The sequence below is a fragment of the Lissotriton vulgaris genome, chromosome 11 (assembly GCF_964263255.1).
Source record: "Lissotriton vulgaris chromosome 11, aLisVul1.2, whole genome shotgun sequence".
Classification (NCBI taxonomy): Eukaryota; Metazoa; Chordata; class Amphibia; order Caudata; family Salamandridae; genus Lissotriton; species Lissotriton vulgaris.
The window spans coordinates 586,303,536-586,322,964 of record NC_141699.1 but is presented as its reverse complement, the minus strand read 5'-3'; the positions used below and the strand labels follow the sequence as shown (position 1 = coordinate 586,322,964).

General features: G+C 45.5%; 1 long non-coding RNA gene across 1 annotated transcript; it reads left to right on the top strand.

Moving 5' to 3' along the window:
• The first annotated feature begins 57 nt into the window (after positions 1-57).
• LOC147683173 (uncharacterized) lies at positions 58-3,639 on the top strand. The gene is made up of 2 exons (XR_015301025.1): positions 58-268; positions 2,745-3,639. It is a non-coding gene; the product is annotated as an uncharacterized LOC147683173 (long non-coding RNA).
• The last annotated feature ends 15,790 nt before the right edge of the window (positions 3,640-19,429 follow it).

Genomic DNA, 19,429 nt, shown 5'->3' with positions numbered 1-19,429 from the left:
GCGGGATAGGGGGGCTTTTCAGCTTTGTTTACATGTTTCTTAAAGGGGCCTCAACACAAAGAGAAAGGGAATCCGTTTGGAAGAACAGCGGTCACCGCAGCAGAGCCAGCAACTGTCAACGACAAGATCTCTATGACAACGTTCGAGAACTGCTAAGAGGGGAAATTTGCTAAAACAAAACTGAGGAAGCTTAATTTTTAATATTTACTTGTAGTGGATAGAAGGTAGCATTATGCTGGAGAAAGTTAAAATAAGATTATTTTTTGACGTAAGTCTAATGCCTAAATCGGATGTGTTGGCATGTATTTTGGCAACATTGATCATTTTGGTGTTTATATATTAAAACATTGTATACACTTTAATTATACATAACGAACGCACATGTATCGTGAGCAGTTGTTTATTTGCCCCCATAGCTGCCAAGGTTTCAGATTGCTATGTGTGACATTTTAATAATTTTAGAGTAATTATGAGTGACATTTCAATGACTATTAGTGACACTGTCTCGTGAGCAAAATTAAGCAATGAAGAGGAGGGAAACAATAATATCAGAAATTGCACACATTTGAGGAACGAGAAACTAAGTTAACCGCTGCAAAACGTAAGAAATATAAACAGCTTCCATTGATCAGACTCTAGCTAAAATTATAGAAATTAGATAAAGCAGCTTGGAATTGGTTGAAAATGTCATTATAATCAGCTGAGTGACTCAGTCTCACTCAGCAGCCACCAGTGACCTGAGCTATAACGAAACTGAAAAACAAAGCAGAGACGTACTGTGTGAGTGACAGGGGCATAGGCAAACTCAGAATAAGTCTAAAATGGAGTGCATTTGCTAGTAGGTGTCTGGGTAGGCACGTGATTGAGATGAGCCACACTTCACACATAGAACTGGGTACGCTCTCAGGTATGTTTGTACTGTCTGTTTTTATTAGTTTAAATGGTTAAAGTTTTCTGTAGTTTAAAATGCCCTAATAAATCGAAAGTAATCAATGGCATTTATTTGAACGTCGTGAATAAACACGGCACAGTTTGTTCTATTTAATAAGAAGCTAGTGGGGTTTGATGTGCTGTGCTATCTGCCCTGACCCGGGCAGACTGAGTGTTTCTGAATAAGTGAAAGATCTGCCGTGGGCCTTCATGTGCTGCTTCTTATCTCTTTTCCTCTACTTGTGAGGAAGAGTGACGCTCTGAACAAACAAGGAGGCCCAATGAGGGAGTGGGTGGGGGGCTCCTTTACCAAGCAATAAAAAAACCTTTCCAGTCGCTTCAGAGCCCCACGTTTTCTCCCAAGGCTTCACCGAGGAGAGATAACCGAGGTACGGTGGAAGGGAGCTACACCTTGGGGCTCAGCCAGCATTTCAATTTCGCGCACACAGGCTCTCTCTCCCACTGACCACGACCAGTCGTACATATGGCAATAGCAAAATGTCACTAACCTCACAGAAGAAGGGCCCTCCACCTCCAGTCTGTCCAGGCGGCCCCGGTGTCACTGACTTCACTCCGCGACGATCGGCTACAGTAAGATATTTCATGATTCAAAGGGGGCGGTAATAACAATAGCTAGCACGTGGTGCCCGAGCAGATTAAAGCCGGCGGACGGTGCCGTAGTTATAGACAGCACTACCTCTAAAGATGATGACATGCTGCGCCGCCTGCAAACTATCCAGCCGCATCGAGCGCCCAAAATAAACTGCGCGCACTTCTGCAGTGACGTCTCACCGTGATGACATCAGCCTGCCATTAAGAGCCGAGCCGGGGCAGTTACATTCAACCAGGATAAATTGTACTAAAGCTGCGTTAGCTCAGCTGAATCCCAAGCCTGCTGGAGCTGCCACAGACTCTGTTTTAATCAGGCTTGACAGTCAGGCTTGACAGTGACAACCTCAAGTACTGATAATGCACTTAGCTTTTAAATACGCTTATTTGCGTGACAATCCTTTAACATGCGGTAATGCGGAAATGTAACTAAAAATACGTTAGTGTCACACCGGATGTGTGACACTTGGCAGGGCTGTGCCCCCTGCAGGGACGTGTACCCTGGTAATGCCCATGCTGCCTCTGTATTGTATACATATGTGGAGCATTGTGAATACCGTTTTTCTACACAAAAGTCAAAGTAATTTTGTTACTATAATCCATGCTATCATTTAAGAATAAAAGTGGACATTTATAAAAACAAAAGAGCAGAGGAATTTCTTTTCCCGTTTACTCACATTAAAATAGAATAATTTTAAGCTAAAATAAATCGATTCTGGCTTTGAAAATAGCTGAGGCTGTATCATAGTAAATGCGGGGTCAGAGTTGTAATGTCTTAGAATCACCTTATTGACTAGTAGCACATGCAGGTGATGGAGCAGAATTTCGTGAAAGAAACATGCTCAATTGAACACCCCTATAATACGTACTAACAGTTAGTGTTAGAATGACTAATGTGCACATTAACACTACATGCTGGAAGATTGCTTTGCAAAGTGCATGAACTAACCAGAATTAATGTCTAAATAACTGGAAATGTAAAAATCTTGTGTTTAGAGTAAATTAAGGTGATTTTGCATGGTAAGGCTGCACGTGTATTTAGTAAAACGCATAATGTGTGTTGCTTCATATTAATAAATAATGCAGTTTTCCAGCTTTTGTTCTGCTAGGATAACCGTTAATATAAATTAGAGCTAAAGTGGGTGGTAAACAGTGCGAATATCATTGTCATGTAATTAATAAATGTTTGTTTTTCATTCTTTTAGTAATGGACAAGTCTTCCATGTCTTTAAATTAGCCTAACCGAGGGCGGGTGGAAATTTTGTGTGAGCAGAAACCATGTGACCACGTGACTGAACTGCAGAGTGCAGTTGAGAAAGCCTGACCTGGTGAAGGACAAAAAGTTGAAAGACCGCCAAAGCCAGTGTCCTCAAGAGAACGAAACCCGTAGTCGCTGAATTTAATAAACTGTACACAATATTGCAACATGTGTACTCATGGGAGAGAAGCTGTATTGATGACTGTATAAAAAAATATTTAGAACAATGGAGTAGTCAAAAGCAAAATTATTCAGCAGTGGGGTGACATCCCACCCCTAGAACTTAACCAATCCATAAGCTAGAAATATTACATTTTGCTACTGTTGTGGGATGGACATGTACTTTTAGTGTATAAGAATAGGTGCTTATGGGGTGTGGTTTAGGTCACTTAGGCTGAAGGTGTTCGAGAGAGAGGGTGCGTCACTGTTCGTCAGTTTTTGCTGAGAGGCCTAGCTGTTCCTGTCCCTGTACTGGCCCTTGAGTCTTTGATCCCTGACTCTTGGTTCGTGGGTCCCCCACTGCTACCTAGGCCTGGGTGGTGGTTTTCCTTTATAGATCTATTGGGTTTATATTTGATCTAATTTAGCAGTCATATTTTTGTCTTTACACCTTTTGTCTCTCTTTCTATCCCTCTGAATTGATGGTATAAGTATCAATATTTTACTTGCATCTAATATCTCTGCATCTATCCACTCTTTGCAACGTATTTGTTTGAAATGATAAATTCATTGATGTTAGGATTAGATCATTGCTCTCTCTCTCATGAGGTTTTCGGTATTTGACTTTCTGTAAGATGTCGCTATGAGCATTTATTAATACTAGATAACATTTTCAAATCCTACCGATAGTCTGTGGTTATTTAATCAATTTCCTATAATGATTAGTGTTTAAGAATTTCCATTGCCATCAACTCTTCAACTAATTGGTCCATCGACCAAGTAGATGAAAAGTCGATTATTAGTTGTCAAATACGTAAGCGGCACAGTTTGTTTTTACTATGTGTTTGAGTGATAAGAGTAAGTAAAGTTAATAAACTTGACCCAAGTGCATCAGGGATTTGGATGTATGTGTATGGGCCAAAGTATGTGATGTTACTGAGTATTTACCCCTGATCAAATTATTGGGTTCGCGCTGGAGCACAGGCAACAAGAAACAGCTATTTGGAGCCTTTGTTCCTTTATATTCACAATCCTCTCTTAAGATTTAATTGACAGCCGTTAATACCACTCAGGTAATCAGTTCAACGTATTTAATAATGTACAAAAGGCCGTTTACACAGGCTGCTCCCTTACACACACTGGAAGTTATGCTGCACACCCCACTGCTCTAGCGAGCTCTCACTTGTTTTTAAAAAAGACTCGTTTCGCTTTTTATAAAAATTTTAATTTCTTCATTGTAAATGTACCATATGTAGTGCACTTTCTGCTCTTACTTGTGGGGACATTTGGGGGCATCTTAGAGCCGTTTTAGGGCTCCTGTTTTACCGTCGGGCTGCCGACTAGCATCACCTGCTGCAACCGCCATCTTGGGTAGGCTTTCGGACTGTTAGCGGTCTAGTGCGAGGGCGTTTCCTGCACCTCGCGCTTCTTAAATGGCGGCTCTTCGTCGCCCGCGCAGCGGGCGGGCGCGCTAGCGCGCCAGAGGCAAGCCCGTCTGTGCCCGTCCGGGCCAGGACGGACCTAGGGCCAGAGACCCTGCCTGTAGCGGATGACACTTTCACCACATATACGAAAGAGGAATTACTCCTTCTACAGCCGTCAAACTCGCGAAATTGCCATCACGGAGTCAGATCCGATGTTCTTTTCACGCCATGTGATTATTGTCCTTCCAGGGACCAGGTTGGTGGAAACAAATTACCTATTAAAGGTTATTGTAGGTCCCTGCCTAAACACTCTTTACAAATTCTACACTTGATTCAAGACAACAACCTAGATATCTTGTTTCTGACAGAAACCTGGACGTCGGCCTGCTCAGACTTTGACCTTGTCAATGCCCTCCCATCCGGCTTTCTTATTCAGTCCTTCCATAGATCGCAAGGAAAGGGAGGTGGTTTAGCCATAATCCACAGGGAGAAGTTGTCTTGTAGAATAAATAAGGGGCCCATTCAAGACGCAGAAAGCTGTTATTTTCGGATTCAGCTGTCGCTGAATCATTCCTTATCGGGACTTCTGGTCTATCGCCCCCCGGGGACGATAAAACAGTTTTCCACCTCCATTCTGGACCATGTTCCCGTCTTAGCAGCATCCTCTCCTAATTTTGTTTTACTAGGGGATTTGAATCTTCATTTCGACCTGCAGGAGGAGAAAATAGCATCTGACCTTAGATCTGAACTCATGACAGCCAACCTCAGGTTACATAATCTGGAACCTACACATGTGAAGGGCCATTTGTTGGATTGCGTGTTTTCCAATATCTCGCATCTTCAGATGAGCCCTCCCCTCCCCATGCCCTGGTCTGATCACTTTCTGGTGCCGTTTGAACTGAACTTCACTATGGACCCTTTTTCTCCTCCAGGTCCTAGGGCACCACGCACCTACAGGAGAATTTGGTCTCAATTATCCGCCGAGAATCTCTCCCGTACCCTTGAACAATCAGTTCCCCCATCCGGATGTGATCCTTTGGTAGCCGATGTCGCATTCCATGATTGGCTCTGCCAAGCATTAGATACTGTTCTACCTCTTAAAGCCACTTCAAACATAAGGAGTGGCCCCAAGTCCTCTTGGTACACCCCTGAATTGGAATGTATGAGAAAGAAATGTAAAAAACTGTAGCGGGAATGGCGGAAGAACTGGGCTGCTAACAACAAAGATAACTATCGTGAAGCGATGAGAGCATACAAGGCGGCCCGCAATTTGACCAAAGCCGCCTATTTTGAGGAAAGAACATATCAGATCCTTAAAGAGCTTCTCACTGTCCCCACTCCCCCGGTAACCCAAGAGGTTAACTCTGACAAATGCAATCTACTGGCTCAGTTTTTTTATATCAAAATACAGAACATCTTAGCCAGTCTTCCTCCGAGTGCTGGGAGGATTGACAAAGCAGTCCTGGAGGCCGCTTCGGATGAGAAGGTGTTTGACAGCTTTTCCCCCATTTCAAGGGAGGCCTTCTGTGTGGAGCTCTCAGCTCTGAAGAGTGGTTCCCCTTCGGACCCCATGCCCATTCGGATCCTCAAACAATTCACGAATATCATTGCAGGCCCAGCAATCGATCTTTTGAATGCCTCATTCACCTATGGCATAGTACCACCCAGCTGGAAGCAAGCCATTGTCAAGGCCCTTCTGAAAAAGCCCGGCCTTGACCCGGCTGATCTGGCTAACTACCGCCCTATCTCGCTCCTGCCTGGGCTGAATAAGATCGCCGAGAAGTTTGCTAATCGCCAGCTTTCGCACTTCTTGGAATCCAACGATCTACTAGGTCGGACGCAGACGGGCTTTCGTCCTGATCTCGATGGTGGAGGAAGGCAGATGCATCTTGGATTCGGGAGGATCCGCTGCGGTGGTCCTCCTGGATCTAAGCGCTGCATTTGACACGGTGGATCATAATATTCTGATCCACCGTTTGGGGAAGATTGGAGTGAGAGGATCTGCCCTTAAATGGCTCTCGTCGTACTTGAGTGACCGGACATATCAGGTTTGCGAAGGCAATTTCAGATCTTTGCCTACCCCCCTTCAGTGTGGAATACCGCAGGGCTCTTCATTGAGCCCTACGCTCTTTAACGTCTATATGGCCCCACTGGAGGCGGTGGTTTCACCCTTCGGGGTGAAAATCGCAACCTATGCAGACGACACCCAACTGATCGTCTCGCTGTCCCTTTTGGAAAGCCAGGGGGAAAAGTTTGCATCTTGTTTAATTAACATCATTTCATGGATGTCGGATTCTCGGCTTAAACTAAATGGGACTAAAACGGAGCTGATGCTCCTTGGCAACCTGTGTACGACACTTCCTAAATCCATGTGGCCGACCAGTCTAGGTGCCCCCCCAGCTCCCAAAGAAGCAATAAAAATTCTTGGGGTTTGGCTGGAACCTGAGCTGTCAATGAGTACTCAAGCTAAACGAGTGTCAGGGACCTGCTACGGACTGCTCCGGTCGGTGCGGAAGATCCTCCCGCTACTCCCTGAAAATTCCCAGAAACTACTGGTGCAAGGATTAGTTTTATCAAGGCTGGATTATAGCAATGCCCTATTCCTTGCTTCACCAGAATCCACTTTGAATGTGCTCCAAAGAGCTCCGAATGCAGCAGCACGAATGCTCACTGGTACTGCCAAAAGATCCTCAGCCAAGCCTGCACTTAAGGCCTTGCATTGGCTTCCAATCCGAGCTCGCATACAATTCAAATCCCTCTGCATTGTGTTTAAAGCTTTGCAAGGATCAGGCCCTCCAATTCTTAGGGACCTGGTTCGCCCTTATAAACTAACGCGAGCCCTTCGCTCGGATGATGGTAACTTTGTGGTGATACCCAGAGCAAAAAAGGTGAGGTCCGGCGGCCGCCGGTTCTCCATTAACGCAGGCCAATTATGGAATGCTCTACCGCTGGCCCTGTGGAAAGAACCTAACCTAGCGAGATTCCGCAAAGCATTGAAGACTCACCTTTTCCCCCTGTAGGCTTTCTCTTCAGTTACATTTGGTGGTGGTCCTGTGTTTCGTTTTAGCGCTGGGACGCTTGAAGGCAGCCATGCGCTTTATAAATTCCTTTTCATTTCATTTCATTTAATTTCTTTTGCATCAGAGGCTCATCTCGTCAGTAGCATGCGAATGCCAGTGCAACCTAGTTGATCCGTTTTGTCAATCACCATGAGCCAACTGATGTCTTCACCTGCGCATGTGTCTCATCTCCAAACACATCTCCGCACTGAGAGAGAAGATGTGGCCCAAGCTTGGGCGTTCACAACACCACATAATGTTCCCAAAGCTTACATTTGATGCAGCAGATGCAGATTCCGATTGTGCCAGGGCTCATGTCCCCACAGATGTTGGGACAAAAAGTGATTTAAACTGAATTGGATTTAGAAAGACAGATCTGGGAGGGTCACTGGTCAAGAGTATATATAAATTACCTACTTGCTGTTCCCAGTAGGTAGTTATAGTTAGGATTTTATTTCCATAGGGTAACTTTTTTTGACTTGCCTACATCTTTGATGCTGATTGATGGATCGTCACAAAAAGTTTCCCTAAAAAATTGTGCCGCTGGGTCTTATTGTGCAGGGAAAGTTTCAGGGTAATATGTCAAGGGGAGGCCAAGAAAAAGGGGGTAAAAAAAGTGTGTTTCCCATGTTAATTCTCATAGGGATTTTAGACACAACTACAGCCCGAACCGCTGGACGGAATTACACCAAATTTGGCAGAAAGGTAGCTCTTGGTTCAGAAAGAGCCTTTTTTTGTGATTTAGTGTAAATCCGTTCAGAAGTTTTTTGAGTTATTTGCAGGAAAACAAATTTGTATATCTATGGTTGCGAATACTTAATGACTAGTTTGTAACAAATCAACCATGCACGCGCCAACAGGAATGACGTGAATGGCTGGCCACAACCTAAGCACAAAGTTGCGGCCACCATTTTATCGCTATGTAAGGGGACACGGTCCTGGGGAGCACAAAATAAATATCCAAAGTAATAGCAGGGGTCTGGGTACCTCTACCCTGACACCATAGCTAGAATATAGGTGTGTTTGATGCTCCCTTTATGTGTAAAACATGTAAAAAATGCTGCTCTCTCCACGTGCAATGTTCGCAAATGCGTTATGACTGTTAGGCTCCTGCCCAACCCACACACTGAAGGAACGAGGTAAGTCCCAATCCACTTCCCCCACTCACCGGCCACTCACTAGATACAACTCATGAGTAAGCCAATGACCCAGAAAAGGGGGTGGAATATATAGGCACCAAACCTTCCACCCCTGTAGAGCGTAATCCAAATAACACCCTCCCCCTCGCTTCCGCACCTGCAGTAACAGGGAAACAAAAATACACCTCAGAGTAACATTTCAGTCCCCGATCCTTCTTTGTTCACAATGACCATATCCAGCCAATAACCACACATGCACTTACCAGGGACGAATGCAGGGTTTGCTTCGAGGGGGGTTTAGTCCAAGGAACAACCACTCCAAGATAACTTCTCTTGGGTTGGAAATTAAAACAGGACTAAGGTGTCGGGTGTTTGGTTTGGGCACTGATTTATGTACAGGGTAAAAAACATACCTAAGTAACAGGCATGAACAAAAAAACCCTGTGTCTTCAGGTATTCAACAGGGTAGAAAGGAATCCGTACAATGCGGTCAACTCCGTTCCCAGGAGAATCGAATGGTAATACCCGGCTGGGTTTACACTCGCGGAATGACCTCAAACGTCATTTCCGCCCATAACGAGAAGGAGCGGTTACAGAAGGACGTGTGTACAGCGCGAACACAGCGCTTCAAACAGTCCGACCTCACCGCGTCTCGAAAGGCAAAAGAGAATCGCACCAATACAGTGAATGGCAAACAGGAGCCCCTGGATGCCGGTCGCAATTCTCAAAAAGGATTAGGGACAAAAAATGGAATCGAACCAAAGGGACAATACTAGCAGTAACTAACTCACAGCCTAAAAGGGGAGGACACGAAGGAAAGGGATCGAACATGCATAAAAGAATATCGGGAATCCGGGACTCGGGAAGAGGGACAAAAAAGGGAAACACCAACGATTCTCACGAGCTCGTGAGAACCAGCAACAGCCAACAGGATACACAGGAACCAGGATACCAGGAACCCACAGGTTAGCAATAACAAGCACCAACACTATGGTAGGACTACTTTTTATGTGTAGCTGGCAAGTCATGTGACGGCAAAAACATGGTCATCAAAAGAGGACAGGGGACCGAATCCTAACAGTACCCCCCCCCAATGACCCTCCCCACCGGCCGGGGCTTCCAGGGATGCTGTCTATGGAATAACCTAACCAAACGAGGCGCATGCACCCCCCCAGCGGGTTCCCATGTCCTATCTTCCGGGGCATAACCCTTCCAATCCACCAGGTAAAACAACCGTCCTCTCCTGCGCCTGGAATCAAGAATAGCCTGCACTTCAAACTCCTCCTCGCCATCCACCATCACTGGGGCGGGAGGGGGCAAAACCTGATCTGAGGGAACAAAGGGCTTCAATAATGATGTGTGGAAAACAGGGTGGATCTTATACTCCGATGGCAATAAGAGCTTCAGAGCCACAGGATTGATCACCTGTACCACAGGAAAAGGACCTACATACCGAAGCTGTAACTTTCGAGACCCCTGCAATCTCAGATTACGTGAAACCTGCCATACTTGATCGCCCACCTTGTAGCCAGGGGCCGAGACCCTATGACGATCCGCCTGCAACTTCATAGCAGTCTTGGCTTCTTGTAGCCTAACCCTTGCCTTTTCTCAGATGTCACTCAATCGCCTACACACTTCATCAATGGCTGGCATGTGCCCAGTGGGTTGGATAGCTAATGCTCTAGGATGATATCCCATAGAACAATAGAACGGTGTCATCCCCAGGGCAGTGTGTACACTATTATTGTAGGCGAATTCTGCTATGGGTAAAGCCGTCACCCAATCACACGACAGAGACGTAATCAAGCTCCTCAAGTATTGTTCCATTGTCTGGTTGGTGCGCTCCGTCTGCCCATCTGACTGAGGATGATACGCAGATGACAATCGTATATCCATCTTGAGCACCAGACAGAGTTCCGTCCAGAAATGGGACACGAATTGCGCCCCCCTATCTGATATTACAGCGGATGGTAACCCATGCAACCTTACAACCGAGGTCATAAACTCCAAAGCCATCTCCTTTGCTTTCGGGATCTTCTTGAGTGGCATGAAATGCGCCATCTTAGTGAACAAATCCACCACCACAAAAATGGCGGTGAATCCGGACACCGAGGGAAGGTCAGTGACATAGTCCATACTAACAGTATGCCAAGGGGAGGAAGGGACCTCCAACGGCTGCAAAAGACCAGAGGGCTTACTATGTGAGGGCTTGTTGATGGCACAAACAGGACAAGCCGTCACATACCTCTGAATATCCTGTGCCATGGTCTCCCACCAAAACCATCTCAAGCATAACTCCTACGTCTTACCCATCCCAGGATGCGCGACCAAAGAGAAGGAGTGACACCACTCCACCACCTTCCCTCTCAAATCAGGTGGGACAAATAACCTATCCCCATGATATAACAACCCATCCCGGGACACCACCTGAGATATTTGTAACCATGGAGCCAAATCCATCCTGCGCAAATGGTCTTTCACAGTAGAGGAAAACTCCTCCACCGAAGCCGCTCCAACTATCTTCCCACTGTCAATCATAGGTCTACTCTCTTTTACTGGTCTTACATCATCCGGATCGATATGGATCCGAGACAGTGCGTCGGATTTTATCTGCTGAGCAGCTGGTCTGTATGTTATGATGAAATCATATTCGTTAAAAAACAGAACCCATCGCATCTGTCTTGGTGTCAACGCCCGAGCTGATCTAAAGAACTCCAGATTCTTATGGTCCGTATAGATCGTGATTGTATGTCTGGCCCCCCACAAATAGTGACGCCATTCTTCAAAGGACAGTTTCACGGCCAACAACTCACGTTCCGCCACAGTGTAATTGCGTTCGGCTGGCAACAACGGATTGGAAAAATAGGCAATGGGATGCATATGGCCCGTACCCTCCTCTCGCTGCGAAAGCACACCACCCACCGCACCAGCTGACGCATCGGTCTCTACATAGAACGGCAAGGCAGGATCAGGATGGGCCAACACAGGAGCGGACGTAAAGGTCTTCAGTAACAACCGGAAGGCACTCTGAGTCTCAAGGGTCCACACAAAAGGGACCCCCTTTCGCAACAATCGTGTTATGGGCGCCACGATATCAGAAAAATGAGCGATAAAACGCCGATAGAAATTGGCGAACCCTAAAAGCACCTGTATGTGCTTAACAGTGGATGGCACAGGCCAGGTCACAATCGCCTGTATCTTTTTTGGGTCCATACGTATCCCTTCCGCTGAAATCAAGAACCCCAAAAACTCCACCTCTACAGCATCAAACTGGCACTTTTTTCGAGCTTGGCATATAGCCGATGTTCCCTCAGTTTCTGCAGCACTTGTATCACATGCTTGTGATGGTCTACTCCTGTCTCGCAATAGATAAGGATGTCATCCAAGTACACAATGACCGTCCTATCCAGATACTCGCTCAAAACCTCATTTATAAAGTACTGGAACGCCGCTGGCGCATTGCAGAGGCCAAACAGCATCACACAGTACTCAAACAAGCCATGTTTAGTTTTAAAAGCCGTCTTCCACTCATCCCCAGGCCGAACACGGATCTGATGATAAGCTCCACGCAGGTCTAACTTAGTGAACACCGTGGCCTTGCGGAGCTGATCCAGCAACACGGGGATGAGCGGAAGAGGGTACCTGTTATTCACCGTTGCCTTATTTAAGGTCCGGTAATCCACACAAGCCCTCAACGTCCCTTCCTTCTTCGGTATGAAAAAGATCGCTGAAGACACAGGCGAAGAAGAAGGACGGATAAACCCCAGTCCTAGCATCTCATCCAGATATTCCTTGAGGTGTCTTTCCACAGGTTCGGATAATGCGTAAATACGACCACATGGCAAGGGAACCCCTGCCACTAGGTCGATCCTACAGTCAAAAGACCGATGTGGTGGTAAGCTCTGGGCACAGCCCTTGTCAAAGACATCTTTATAAGCAGAATACTGCACTGGGACCCCACCTCCTTCTATTGCTGCGCAGGACAAGGAAGGGACCTTCTCACTGGCCTCGCTATAACAATGTCCCAAACAATAAAGAGAATCCAATGTCACCAATCGCTGCACCCAATCGATCCTGGGATTGTGTTCCTGAAGCCAAGGAACTCCTAACACCAGACCAAATGAAGGCGCATCTATCAAATCAAACACCACCCGCTCTGAGTGTCCATTTTCACACAACAACCACAAAGGCATTGTCTGTCGGGTGATGCAACCAGATGACAATTCAGTCCCGTCAATTGCTCTTACTGGCTCTGGTTGCTTCTTGTATCGACAGGGAACACCCAACTTCTCAACTAATGATATATCAATAAAATTACCAGTGGCACCGGAATCTAATAGCACCGATACTGGTACTCGTCTTTGTGCGGCCAACAAGAGATGGGCAGAAATTACAAAATGTCTGGACGCCAAATCCACTTCCCCCAACACCTCATACTGACCCCTTGAGTGCTCCGGGAGTTGGGGACTTCCTACCTGTACATATGCCACCTTTTTTCCATACCCTGCGCCTGATGGTTTAACAGGACACTCCCTTGCAAAATGACCTCCCTGTCCACAATACAGACATAGATTCTTGTCTCTTCTTCTTTTCATTTCCTCTGGGGTCAGCGGCCCCCTTACTCCCCCTATCTCCATTGGTTCCGGTAATGACTTCTGCTCCCCAAGGGGCTGTTTAACCTCTGACTTCATAAGGCTTCCCCGGGAAACCTGAAAACGTGCACGATCCCCACGTCGCTCTGAAAGCCTATGGTTCAGTTTTACCACCAGGTCTATGAATGCGGCGCACTCCTCTGGAGGATCCACCACCTGCGACACCACGTCCTTCAGTTCTTCACTAAGACCCTGGTAGAACAATGAGGTCCGCTTTTCCGCTGGCCAGTGAGTCTCAGATACCAACCGGTTGAAGGTCGCTATATATGTTAGCAGATCCTGTCTGCCCTGCCGTAACTTCAACAATTCGGAATCACTGGCTTGCATGAATGCATGTTTAGCAAACAACCCTTGCATTAACTCCTTAAAGGCCTCATAATCGCGCAACACCTGATCCCTGCCTTCCACCAAGGGTATAGCCCACTGGGCAGCAGTACCAGCCAAATAAGAAAGAGTAAAGGCTACTTTCGCCGCATCATCAGGAAAGGCACCAGGCCTACACATAAAGTGTAACTGACACTGATTCATAAACATCCCAAACTTCGCCTTGTCCCCATAAAACCGTTCAGGCGGAGCCAGGGGAACAGGAATAGGGGATGTCACGGTGATAGCGACAGGTGTTCCGCCTCCAGGATTACTCTGTCCCACCCCTCCATACTGGAATGTAGCTGGCTGTATTATGGGAGCTTGACCCCTGGGTTGTATTAGTTCTCGCGCCCTTACAGCGCCCAGCTCCTGTCTCAATCCAACATTCTCCTGTCGTAAGTCCTGTACCTGGGCCTGCAGGGCTGCCAGGGCACCCATTACATCAAGCATGGTAGGGGCCTCAGCCCCTGCCATGGCTCCTGTATCAACATCCATCCTAGTTCGGGCAGTGTAATTAAACGTGGGCTTGCTATTCTGTTTGGCTCCTGCCCAACCCACACACTGCAGGAACGAGGTAAGTCCCAATCCACTTCCCCGACTCACCGGCCACTCACTAGATACAACTCATGAGTAAGCCAATGACCCAGAAAAGGGGGTGGAATATATAGGCACCAAACCTTCCACCCCTGTAGAGCGTAATCCAAATAACACCCTCCTCCTCGCTTCCGCACCTGCAGTAACAGGGAAACAAAAATACACCTCACAGTAACATTTCAGTCCCCGATCCTTCTTTGTTCATAATGACCATATCCAGCCAATAACCACACATGCACTTACCAGGGACGAATGCAGGGTTTGCTTCGAGGGGGGTTTAGTCCAAGGAACAACCACTCCAAGATAACTTCTCTTGGGTTGGAAATTAAAACAGGACTAAGGTGTCGGGTGTTTGGTTTGGGCACTGATTTATGTACAGGGTAAAAAACATACCTAAGTAACACGCATGAACAAAAAACCCCTGTGTCTTCAGGTATTCAACAGGGTAGAAAGGAATCCGTACAATGCGGTCAACTCCGCTCCCAGGAGAATCGAATGGTAATACCCGGCTGGGTTTACACTCGCGGAATGACCTCAAACGTCATTTCCGCCCATAACGAGAAGGTGCGGTTACAGAAGGACGTGTGTACAGAGCGAACACAGTGCTTCAAAAGTCCGACCTCACCGCGTCTCGAAAGGCAAAAGAGAATCGCACCAATACAGTGAATGGCAAACAGGAGCCCCTGGATGCCGGTCGCAATTCTCAAAAAGGATTAGGGACAAAAAATGGAATCGAACCAAAGGGACAATACTAGCACTAACTAACTCACAGCCTAAAAGGGGAGGACACGAAGGAAAGGGATGGAACAGGCATAAAAGAATATCGGGAATCCGGGACTCAGGAAGAGGGACAAAAAAGGGAAACACCAACGATTCTCACGAGCCCGTGAGAATCAGCAACAGCCAACAGGATACACAGGAACCAGGATACCAGGAACCCACAGGTTAGCAATAACAAGCACCAACACTATGGTAGGACTACTTTTTATGTGTAGCTGGCAAGTCATGTGACGGCAAAAACGTGGTCATCAAAAGAGGACCTGGGGCCGAATCCTAACAATGACACTCACTGCGGCCTCCCACCCATGTAACGTTGCAACAAATTCACGATTATTGCTGGGAAAAAAAACATTCCCAGGCTTATTCAGACACCAATGTAATAACTGACAGACACACTCACACTCTGTTACACCCACTCACAGACCCACATGTGTCCACTCACAGACCCACTCAGACACTCATGCACACACTCACAGACCCACTCAGAGACTCATACACGCACTCACAGACCCACTTAGAGACTCATGCACCCAACAACAGGCCTACTCAGAGACTCATGCGGCCACTCGCAACCCACTCAGAGACTCACACTCCCACTCCCACACCCAGAGACTCCCTCACCATCTTATAGACCCCCTCAGAGTCACAAACCACTCAGACCCACATACTCATGTACCAACTCACTCACCCACTCAGTGACTCACATACCCATTCACAGACACACTCAGACACTCACACACCCACTCACAGACCCTCTCAGGGACTCTTGTGCCTACTAACTGACCTACTCAGAGACTCATGCACCCGGTCACAGACCCACTAAGAGACTCACGCACCCAACTTACAGGCCTACTCAGAGACTCATGCGCCCACTCACAGACTCACGCACCCACTCCCACACCCAGAGAATCAAAGACCCAATTCAGAGTCACGCACCCACTCACAGACTCACACACTCATGCACCAACTCAAAGATCCACTCAGGGACTCACAGACCATCTCACACACCCACTCACATACCCTCTCAGAAACCCATGCATCTACTAACTGACCCACTCAGAGACTCATGCACACACTGTCAGACCCACTCAGAGTCACTTACTCACCCACCCACTCAGGGACTCACAGACCCACTCACAGACCCATACCCATGCACCTACTAACAGACCCACTCAGAGATGCATGCACCCACTCACAGACCCACTAGGAGACTCATGGACCCATTCACAGACCCACGAAGAGACTCAATCACCCAACTTACAGGCCTACTCAGAAACTCATGTGCCCACTCACAGGCTCACACACCCACTCACAGACCCACTCAGAGTCACGTACCCACTCACAGACCTACTTAGGGACTCACAGACCCACTCACGCACCCACTCACAGACCCTCTCAGAGACTTATGCACCTACTAACAGACCCACTCAGAGACTCATGCACCCATTCAGAGACCCACTCAGAGACTCATGCACCCACCCAGACACACGCACCCACTCAGACTCACGTACCCACTCAGGGACTCACAGACCCACTCATGCACCCACTCACAGACCCTCTCAGAGACTCATGCACCTACTAACAGACCGGCTCAGAGACTCATGCACCCACTTAGAGACTCATGCACCCACTCAGACACACGCACCCACTCAGACTCATGCACACACTCACTGACCCACTCAGTGTCACACAAACACTCATGCACCAACTTACAGACCCACTCAAGGGGTACAAATAAAAAATATTCTTGCTGAACTACATCCATGCTTTACCATCTAAAAACATACCATAGCAATAGTGTAAAAGCAGCAAGAAGGCAATGGAAGGCGGAAGGACCCTCGTCTCAAGTAGCAGCCACAACAACACAGTGACAGAGAATCCATTCAGAGGTCCAATCTCAACTTCAAGATTTGGCTATACAGTATTGCCTGATGGCATCTTACTGCATGGATTGTGGAGTTGTAGTAAGTGCTGGAGAGCAGTCCATAAAGGCCCTTCGCAATGCTACGAAGAATAATAAATGTTGCTTTATTTTTATATTTGGGCCCTCCATAGTTTTGCTACATTAGCAGGCATTTTAGTATCTTACAAAATAGGTGTGTAATACCTATGTGTTGTTCATTTCATTATCTCCTAATTTTCTTAACACGACTTACATATAACTCGCCGTATAGACAAGTCAAAGTGTTCCTCTACAAATAAATACACAGCTAACTTTTTACAGTTATCATTATATACTCTTTCTCTTTTTAAATATAAGCATACAGTCTATGCTTAAGTTTTCTAGTAAGTGCATCAACAACATATACAAACATACTCTGTTTTTTTAGACAACACTGCGTTCAATTTTGTAATCTCTTTAAAACAATCAACTGTAATATATGTGTCCTATTCTGCAACTCCTCCTCTTAACAACTCTTAATTTTCCCTAGAATCCTGCTCAGGACCAAAGAAACTAAACTGCACATCATCGCAAACATTTTCTACGTCTACAAAAGTACCATGCAAAAGTGCTCTATTCATTTCTCCTGAACATAAGGCAGGAGTTTTCACATAGTGCAGCCTCTTAACTAAAGTTCACATTGTTGAGTGGTGTACAGCTAACATCCTGAAAGGATGAAAGGTGCTTTGGAACACTTTGTTTAATAAACAAGCTAGTGAGTGTCCCTGCAACTTTGTAGGCTTTCTAATCTTGCAAGGATCCAATCCTTGTAAAGTACTTCTTTTCTTTTTTAAACGTCACCTTGGAAAGATATGTAGAAATCTCTTTAATATGGCAATGGATTGCTCTCAAATACTAAAAACAGTACTACAATTCCATTTCTATACAGGCACCTGACTCCGCCTTCCTTGTACCTGTTCTCCAATAACTTGTTCGACATTTGTAGGTACCATCACCTCTTTCGCTATAGGACTGACATTCTTCATTTCATAATATCGTCCTCTTTCATCAATAGCATGAACTATTCTGTTATCCTGCAGACAGCTTTCTTCATTAAAGAAATGATCTGTAGTAGAATTATGTATCCATTCTCCACAAAAAACTGTACAAAAGTTACTTCTATTCACTAATATTTTTTTTCTTGCTTTGTCTCTTCATACACAACACCATTTTGTCGAGTCTTCATTCTATTTATAATCAAAATGAAAAGCTTCTTCTTCAAAGCAAAGGCCTTATCATCTAATCTCGCAAATCTTTCTGTTTCGATGCCTGTCTCCTTCTTCAACACTTTTTAATATTTCTCAGTAGAGTTATAACTACTGCACTACAAAACCACCTAGTTATGTTTTCCTTAAATTGCTTCTGTCTCCTGGTTTGCTACATTGTTTCCTGTTCTTGCTATATAGATTTTGTCCATTGTTATTCTTTCCCATAGTTCGAATTTTATTTTACTTATTTCATAATCTTTGGAAATGTCGACCTATATCTTTAAAAAATGGGTTGGTCCTCTTACCAATAGCTCTATTTTCGTTCAACACTTTTTCTTCAGTTTGCCCCTTTTGAGTCTCATTTCTGCAGATACTGTACTTGTTCCTTTTCACTCTGAACTTTTGCAGGCAATCTGTCTGTTATCATGCAGATATTGTTCTGTAAAAAACGAAAAAGCTATATTTGAATTTTTTTGTGTAGCCAATGTATCAGCTACTTTACTACTGGCTTACGCATAATACAAAAATAGTTTTTATGTTATGTTGCAGTTTTGAATCTACAAATCAACCTACCGACATAACTACAAACACTTACTTCAATGTACCAACCCCAAACCAAAACACAAAACGTAATTTGTTACTTACCTTTTAATTTTATAGCACCCTCTCCCTCAACATGCTGCACCATATTTCAGTTCTCACTTATACACAGTAAAAAAAACACTTTGTTTTTTGTAGTACAGTTTAAAATAAACATCAACCAAAATGAAAAAGTACATACAGTGTCTCAATAGTCTAAATCCGAAAACACAACTGTGCCTCTCTACCACTGTGTCACTGGTAAATGTTTTGTTTCAGTACTTTTCAACTTAGATGTGTCAGATTTATATTTTGAGAAACACTGCATATACAAATCTGCACATTAATCTGTATTCCAGCATATGGCTCTTGTTAGAAATGGGATTTCTGGTTGGCTAAGGTTTGCACCAAAGCCAGGCAGAAACCACCACTCTAGTCAGGATAATGGAGTTACACTCCTAAAATAACCTCTGCTCACCCCCTTGGAAGCATGGCACAAGCAGTCAGGCTTACTTTAGAGGCAGTGTGTAAAGCATTTGCACAAAACCAACAGTAATACAATGTAAGCACTACAAAACGACACCACACCAGTTTAGAAAAATATCCAATATTTTTTATATACTTAAACAAGACCAAATACGATAAAAATCCACAATACAGGACTTTGAAAACAGTTGCTTCACCAGATGTCTTTTAAATGGCAAAATTACGTTGAAAACACAGTTCGTAC